The 8,461-nt window shown below is 42.8% G+C and overlaps 1 protein-coding gene across 4 annotated transcripts in view; it reads right to left on the bottom strand.

Moving 5' to 3' along the window:
* Positions 1-406, bottom strand: part of NTRK2 (neurotrophic receptor tyrosine kinase 2) — a 240,212-nt gene extending 239,806 nt beyond the window's left edge. For 2 of the 4 annotated variants that reach the window (XM_075828669.1, XM_075828691.1), the window contains exon 1: positions 32-404. The gene's annotated coding sequence lies outside the window, so the exon portion shown is untranslated. Of the gene's footprint in view, positions 1-31 lie in introns of all 4 variants that reach the window. The other 2 variants (XM_075828697.1, XM_075828677.1) reach the window with 2 other exon arrangements.
* Positions 407-8,461: the final 8,055 nt, after the last annotated feature.

Raw genomic sequence — 8,461 nt, 5'->3', positions numbered from 1 at the left:
CGTCCAGTCTCTGCTGTAGTAATGGACTCACCATATTTCCCAGCTACTCCATAGCATCACTCATCTGCTGCTTCTATGGATGGTTATATCAGCACCTGAATCTACACTGAGCTCTGATATGCATCTGTATTTACATACAGCAGCTCTTGTCTCATCAGCCAGTAGCAGATCAGTCCTGCATAGCTCTCCTATGTAATCCACAGTCACCAGATGATCAGCACCAGCAGAGATGAGGAGAGCAGTGCAAGGGGAAAGCTCCTACCTGGGAGTCTGCAGTGATTTCAGCTGATACATACACAGATGGATGGATTGCTCTGCACTGACTGTGTCAGGGATCCAGCCTCAGCTTTTTACACACTGTCTCTCTAGTGCTAATAATAAGTAGAGCTTCTCCCTCCCATCCCCATGCCAATAGCTGGGGAAGAACAAGTGACGTGAGCAGTGACTCAGGCTAATTCTCCTAGAGCCCAAAGGAGCAAGACAAAGCAACAAGAGGGGAGACCAGTGGGGGTTTGTCTTTATCAGGATACAATTATGTCCTGCACACACACAAATATATATATATATATATATATATATATATATATATATGTATATATATATATATATATATATATATACATATATATATATATATATATATATATATATATATATATATATATATATATGTGTGTGTGTGTGTATATATATCTATATATATATATATATATATATACATATATATATATATATATATATATATATATATATATATATGTATATATATATGTATATATATATATATATATATATATATATATATATATATATATACATATATATATATATATATATATATACATACCGTGCACTGTGCTCTTACCATAAACAGGACTGGCATAGAGAACATGCTCTGCTTATGTGCTGCAAGGAATCCAACTACACCTGCACAAGACATTGCAAGGGACGTGATAGGAATGCACAAGCCTGGCGCTGTTTACCATGACAATTACCTGCTGCTATTAATATGCACATAAGGAGCTGTATACTGCATAAGTATTGATAGTGATCTCACATAAATAGCCACTGAATCATGTATATTTTATAGATTCATTTAGGATGTAAAGGACTTGAAGTGCACAGCATGTGATCAATGCTCAGAAAATGGTCCTGACAGGTCAGATGTGAAGACATGGAGGCTCTTCAAATATTTCTTCTGTAGCATGCATGCATCATAGATAGATGGATCAGATAAATGCATGCACCGCCGATCACACATTGATGGTCACAGTATTATAATATGTGCCTGGGAAGAAGCCTTTTTATTTTCGGGTTGAGATTTTTTTTTTCCGCAGTAATTTAAAAGGAACAGAGAAATCTACCGCATTGACAGGAAGGATGCTCGGAGCTGTCAGGAGAACTCTGCTGACCTCTTGTGGTAGAGATAGTTATTACACTACAGGATGAAGGAAGCAAGTGGGGGCTATTTATTTTACACATTTTATTATATACATTTGAGATACAAAACTTAAAGTGTATTTTCTATATAATAAAATAACAGTAAGTAAAGAACATTGAGTTGTCATTTTCTTTTCAAGTTGTGAAAAATTCTGTTCAGTCCTTTTTTAGCTATCCCTGATTCTCTGAAGGCTTGATGACTAATGTGGCCATCATTACAGGTCACTCGATGGCTGTCACTCAGCTTTCCAAGACTCTGCCTAGATATTTGGCACTTCTAGAATGGGTGGCATAACTAGCCAAAACTTGAAATCCAAGAATGTAGGAATAATGAGAGACAACCCATAAAGGGAACCTGTCACCAGCATTTCACCTATTGAACGTTACTTATCCCTCACTGGCCGCTGCTATAAAAAGTTCATTGCCGTTATCCCCTCTCTTAAACTCCCCCTCGGACTGTAAAGAACGGTCTGCAAACATTTTGCGCCTTTTATCGTATTGTGCGCACACCCCAGAAGAGGACATGAATGCACAAGCGCAGAATTTTGTGTGCTGGGGGAAGGTAAGGAGCTGTCCATCAAAAGTAAAGAGGCGGGATTAACTCAGAAAGACTTGAGGAATGAAGATATGACTCTTTTATGCTTATTAGCAAACGGCGCAGGAACACAAATAAACTGAATACTAAAAGGTACAGAGCCAAATAAGAAGATAATTATAGGTTACATAAAAAGGATTGTTCACCCACTACCACCAGGTAGTGCTGATTTAATAGGTGAAATGCTGGTGACAGGTTCCCTTTAAATTAGAGATAATGGCGGGCATTGGTTGGCACCCAGGCTTTTTAGAATTAGATATAACTAAAATACAGGTCAATAGAGTTTTAAAAAAAGGGTCAAACAATAACTTATATTTTTATATTGACAACTGTCTGTTTCTTAATGACAATGCTCTTAAAAATGTGATATATATACAGTATATATACACTACTGTTCAAAAGTTTGGGGTCACCCAGACAATTTTGTGTTTTCCATGAAAACTCACACTTATATTTATCAAATGAGTTGCAAAATGACTAGAAAATATAGTCAAGACATTGACAAGGTTAGAAATAATGATTTTTATTTGAAATAATAATTTTCTCCTTCAAACTTTGCTTTGGTCTTGGAATGCTCCATTTGCAGCAATTACAGCATTGCAGACCTTTGGCATTCTAGATGTTAATTTGCTGAGGTAATCGGGAGAAATTTCACCCCATGCTTCCAGAAGGCCCTCCCACAAGTTGGATTGGCTTGATGGGCACTTCTTGCGTACCATACGGTCAAGCTGCTCCCACAACAGCTCTATGGGGTTGAGATCTGGTGACTGCGCTGGCCACTCCATTACAGATAGAATACCAGCTGCCTGCTTCTTCCCTAATAGTTCTTGCATAATTTGGAGGTGTGCTTTGGGTCATTGTCCTGTTGTAGGATGAAATTGGCTCCAATCAAGCGCTGTCCACAGGGTATGGCATGGCGTTGCAAAATGGAGTGATAGCCTTCCTTATTCAAAATCCCTTTTACCTTGTACAAATCTCCCACTTTACCAGCACCAAAGCAACCCCATACCATCACATTACCTCCACCATGATTGACAGATGGCGTCAGGCACTCTTCCAGCATCTTTTCAGTTGTTCTGCGTCTCACAAATGTTCTTCTGTGTGATCCAAACACCTCAAACTTCGATTCGTCTGTCCATAACACTTTATTCCAATCTTCCTCTGTCCAATGTCTGTGTGCTTTTGCCCATATTAATCTTTTCCTTTTATTAGCCAGTCTCAGATATGGCTTTTTCTTTGCCACTCTGCCCTGAAGGCCAGCATCCCGGAGTCGCCTCTTCACTGTAGACGTTGACACTGGTGTTTTGCGGGTACTATTTAATTAAGCTGCCAGTTGAGGACCTGTGAGGCGTCTATTTCTCAAACTAGAGACTCTAATGTACTTGTCTTGTTGCTCAGTTGTGCAGCGGGGCCTCCCCCTTCTCTTTCTACTCTGGTTAGAGCCTGTTTGTGCTGTCCTCTGAAGGGAGGAGTACACACCGTTGTAGGAAATCTTCAGTTTCTTGGCAATTTCTCGCATGGAATAGCCTTCATTTCTAAGAACAAGAATAGACTGTCGAGTTTCACATGAAAGCTCTCTTTTTCTAGCCATTTTGAGAGTTTAATCGAACCCACAAATGTAATGCTCCAGATTCTCAACTAGCTCAAAGGAAGGTCAGTTTTATAGCTCCTCTAAACAGCAAAACTGTTTACAGCAGTGCTAACCTAATTGCACAAGGGTTTTCAAGTGTTTTCTAATCATCCATTAGCCTTCTAACACAGTTAGCAAACACAATGTACCATTAGAACACTGGAGTGATGGTTGCTGGAAATGGGCCTCTATACACCTATGTAGATATTGCATTAAAAACCAGACGTTTGCAGCTAGAATAGTCATTTAGCACACTAACAATGTATAGAGTGTATTTCTGATTAATTTAATGTTATCTTCATTGAAAAAACTGTGGTTTTCTTTAAAAAATAAGGACATTTCTAAGTGACCCTAAACTTTTGAACGGTAGTATATATAGATATTTGTGCTTTTAACTACCATAGTATGGCAATGATGTATATCTTTTTTAAGCAAAAAGGCAAATACCTTCCGTAGAATTTACCCTTGCACTACATATATAAATATAAACAGGGAAAGCCATGAAATCAATTATAGTGTCAAAATGTACCAAAAGTAAAAGCGGTCATCAGCCCCATGAGACACATTCCTCATACATTGTGAATATTTTGTAAATGTTATTCATAAATAAGATGTGTATGGACCGACCAGTTTTTTTTATTATATCAAATATTTAACTGAAACAAGACTTTTTTGTATAAGTCTCTTATTATGACTGATATGTTCTCACTGGTTTCTGCATAACTAAAAGAAAAAATTAACTAACATTAAATTAAAATACCAAATATAACCTCATGATGCAAACTTAGTTATGTGGAACATTTTAACTTATTACCTAGGACGCTGGACTCCTTCATTTCTTTTTGGTTTGTGTCTCCAACATCCCAGGTTTAAATAGGACTTCATGTATTTTCAGACGGCCGGACACTTGAAGATTACATTGGCATACATATGAGTCAAATCTCCAGTTGTATCCTTTTTAGGCTTCGTTCACATCTGGGTCAGGGCTCCATTCTGGCGTTCCATCAGAGCTTTCCGTTAGAACAGAACCCTGACTGAAACAATTTATTTAGATGGTGATGGACCTGGTGCAAATGGTTTCCGTTTTTTCTGTTACAAGCTCCGCCCCCTACACTTACGTTAACTATGCTTGTAGCAGACGTGATGCGCGCACGTCTGCTACAAGTACCGCCCACCACTAGGAGAGCCTGACGGAGGCAGAGGAGCCATTAACGCTGGGCAGGGTAAGTATTTCTTATATAGTTTGTTAACAATTGTGTGAGAACTGGAGCCAGGGGAATGCTGGAAGTTGTAGTCCTCTCCTCTTATACCTCCTCACTGTAATGTCCTCTGGTATCCCATAATAACAGTCTGGACATGCTGGTAGTTCTAGTTATCTCCTCTTATACCTCCTCCCTGTAATATCCTCTGATATCCCTTAATAACAGTCTGGACATGCTGGGAGTTGTAGTTCTCTCCTCTTATACCTCCTCCCTGTAATATCCTCTGATATCCCTTAATAACAGTCTGGACATGCTGGAAGTTGTAGTTCTCTCCTCTTATACCTCCTCCCTGTAATGTCCTCTGATATCACATAGTAACAGCCTGGATATGCTGGGAGTTGTAGTTCTCTCCTCTTATACCTCCTCCCTGTAATGTCCTCTGATATCACATAACAGCCTGGGAATGCTGGAAGTTGTAGTTATCTCCTCTTATACCTTCTCCCTGTAATGTCCTCTGATATCCCTTAATAACAGCTTGGACATGCTGGGAGTTGTAGTTCTCTCCTCTTATACCTCCTCCCTGTAATATCCTCTGATATCCCTTAATAACAGTCTGGACATGCTGGAAGTTGTAGTTCTCTCCTCTTATACCTCCTCCCTGTAATGTCCTCTGATATCCCTTAATAACAGCTTGGACATGCTGGGAGTTGTAGTTCTCTCCTCTTATACCTCCTCACTGTAATGTCCTCTGATATCACATAACAGCCTGGGAATGCTGGAAGTTGTAGTTATCTCCTCTTATACCTCCTCCCTGTAATGTCCTCTGATATCCCTTAATAACAGCTTGGACATGCTGGGAGTTGTAGTTCTCTCCTCTTATACCTCCTCACTGTAATGTCCTCTGATATCACATAACAACAGTTTGGACATGCTGGTAGCTGTAGTCCTCTCCTCTTATAACTCCTCCCTGTAATGTCCTCTCATATCACATAACAACAGTCTGGACATGCTGGGAGTTGTAGTTCTCGTCTCTTATACCTCCTCCCTGTAATTCCTTCCCCAGGAGTAAGCACACTTTCTGTCTGTGATGGTCACTTTACTAGAGGGGCTGATGGTCATTTTACAGAGGGGGAGGCTGATTGTCATTTTACTGGGGGGCTGATGATCTCTTTGCCGGGGGTGGGGACTGGTGGTCATTTTACAATGAGTGGGAGGCTGTTGGTCGCTTTACTTGGGGGTCTGATGGTAATTTTACTGTGAGTGGGAGGCTAATGTTCACTTTACTGGGGGGCTGATGGTCATTTTACTGTGAGTGGGGGGCTTATGGTTATTTTTTTATGAGTGCTGGGCTGATGGTCATTTTACTGTGAGGGGGGGCTGATGTTCACTTTACTGTGAGTGGGGGGCTGATGGTCATTTTACTGTGAGTGGTGGGTTGATGGTCATTTTACTGTGAGTGGGGGCTGATGGTCATTTTACTGCGAGTGGGGGCTGATGGTCATTTTACTGTGAGTGGGGGGCTGATGGTCATTTTACAGTGAGTGGCGGGCTGATGGTCATTTTACTGGGAGTGGGGGGCTGATGGTCATTTTACTGTGAGTGGGGGCTGATGGTCATTTTACTGTGAGTGGGGGCTGATGGTCGTTTTACAGTGAGGGGGCTGATGGTCATTTTACTGTGAGTGGGGGGGCTGATGGTCATTTTACAGTGAGGGGGGCTGATGGTCATTTTACTGGGAGTGGGGGGCTGATGGTCATTTTACTGTGAGTGGGGGCGTGATGGTCATTTTACTGTGAGTGGGGGCTGATGGTCATTTTACTGTGAGTGGGGGCTGATGGTCATTTTACTGTGAGGGGGGGCTGATGGTCACTTTACTGTGAGTGGGGGGCTGATGGTCATTTTACTGTGAGTGGCAGGCTGATGGTCATTTTACTGTGAGTGGTGGGCTGATGGTCATTTTACTGTGAGTGGTGGGCTGATGGTCATTTTACTGTGAGTGGGGGCTGATGGTCATTTTACTGTGAGTGGGGGCTGATGGTCATTTTACTGTGAGTGGGGGCTGATGGTCATTTTACAGTGAGGGGGCTGATGGTCATTTTACTGTGAGTGGGGGGCTGATGGTCATTTTACTGTGAGTGGCGGGCTGATGGTCATTTTACTGGGAGTGGGGGGCTGATGGTCATTTTACTGTGAGTGGGGGGCTGATGGTCATTTTACTGTGAGTGGGGGCTGATGGTCATTTTACTGTGAGGGGGTGATGGTCATTTTACTGTGAGTGGGGGGCTGATGGTCATTTTACTGTGAGGGGGTGATGGTCATTTTACTGTGAGTGGGGGGCTGATGGTCATTTTACTGTGAGGGGGTGATGGTCATTTTACTGTGAGTGGGGGGCTGATGGTCATTTTACAGTGAGGGGGCTGATGGTCATTTTACTGTGAGTGGTGGGTTGATGGTCATTTTACTGCGAGTGGGGGCTGATGGTCATTTTACTGCGAGTGGGGGCTGATGGTCATTTTACTGTGAGTGGGGGCTGATGGTCATTTTACTGTGAGTGGGGGGCTGATGGTCATTTTACTGCGAGTGGGGGCTGATGGTCATTTTACTGTGAGTTGGGGCTGATGGTCATTTTACTGTGAGTGGGGGCTGATGGTCATTTTACTGTGAGTGGGGGCTGATGGTCATTTTACAGTGAGGGGGCTGATGGTCATTTTACTGTGAGTGGGGGGCTGATGGTCATTTTACAGTGAGGGGGGCTGATGGTCATTTTACTGGGAGTGGGGGGCTGATGGTCATTTTACTGTGAGTGGGGCGTGATGGTCATTTTACTGTGAGTGGGGGCTGATGGTCATTTTACTGTGAGTGGGGGCTGATGGTCATTTTACAGTGAGGGGGCTGATGGTCATTTTACTGTGAGTGGGGGGCTGATGGTCATTTTACTGTGAGTGGCGGGCTGATGGTCATTTTACTGGGAGTGGGGGGCTGATGGTCATTTTACTGTGAGTGGGGGGCTGATGGTCATTTTACTGTGAGTGGGGGCTGATGGTCATTTTACTGTGAGTGGGGGGCTGATGGTCATTTTACTGGGAGTGGGGGGCTGATGGTCATTTTACTGTGAGTGGGGGGCTGATGGTCATTTTACTGTGAGGGGGTGATGGTCATTTTACTGTGAGTGGGGGGCTGATGGTCATTTTACTGTGAGGGGGTGATGGTCATTTTACTGTGAGTGGGGGGCTGATGGTCATTTTACTGTGAGGGGGTGATGGTCATTTTACTGTGAGTGGGGGGCTGATGGTCATTTTACAGTGAGGGGGCTGATGGTCATTTTACTGTGAGTGGTGGGTTGATGGTCATTTTACTGCGAGTGGGGGCTGATGGTCATTTTACTGCGAGTGGGGGCTGATGGTCATTTTACTGTGAGTGGGGGCTGATGGTCATTTTACTGTGAGTGGGGGGCTGATGGTCATTTTACTGCGAGTGGGGGCTGATGGTCATTTTACTGTGAGTTGGGGCTGATGGTCATTTTACTGTGAGTGGGGGCTGATGGTCATTTTACTGTGAGTGGGGGCTGATGGTCATTTTACAGTGAGGGGGCTG

This window comes from Rhinoderma darwinii, chromosome 1, assembly GCF_050947455.1.
Source record: "Rhinoderma darwinii isolate aRhiDar2 chromosome 1, aRhiDar2.hap1, whole genome shotgun sequence".
In the NCBI taxonomy this organism is placed as follows: Eukaryota; Metazoa; Chordata; class Amphibia; order Anura; family Rhinodermatidae; genus Rhinoderma; species Rhinoderma darwinii.
This window is presented reverse-complemented; position numbering and strand designations above follow the sequence as displayed.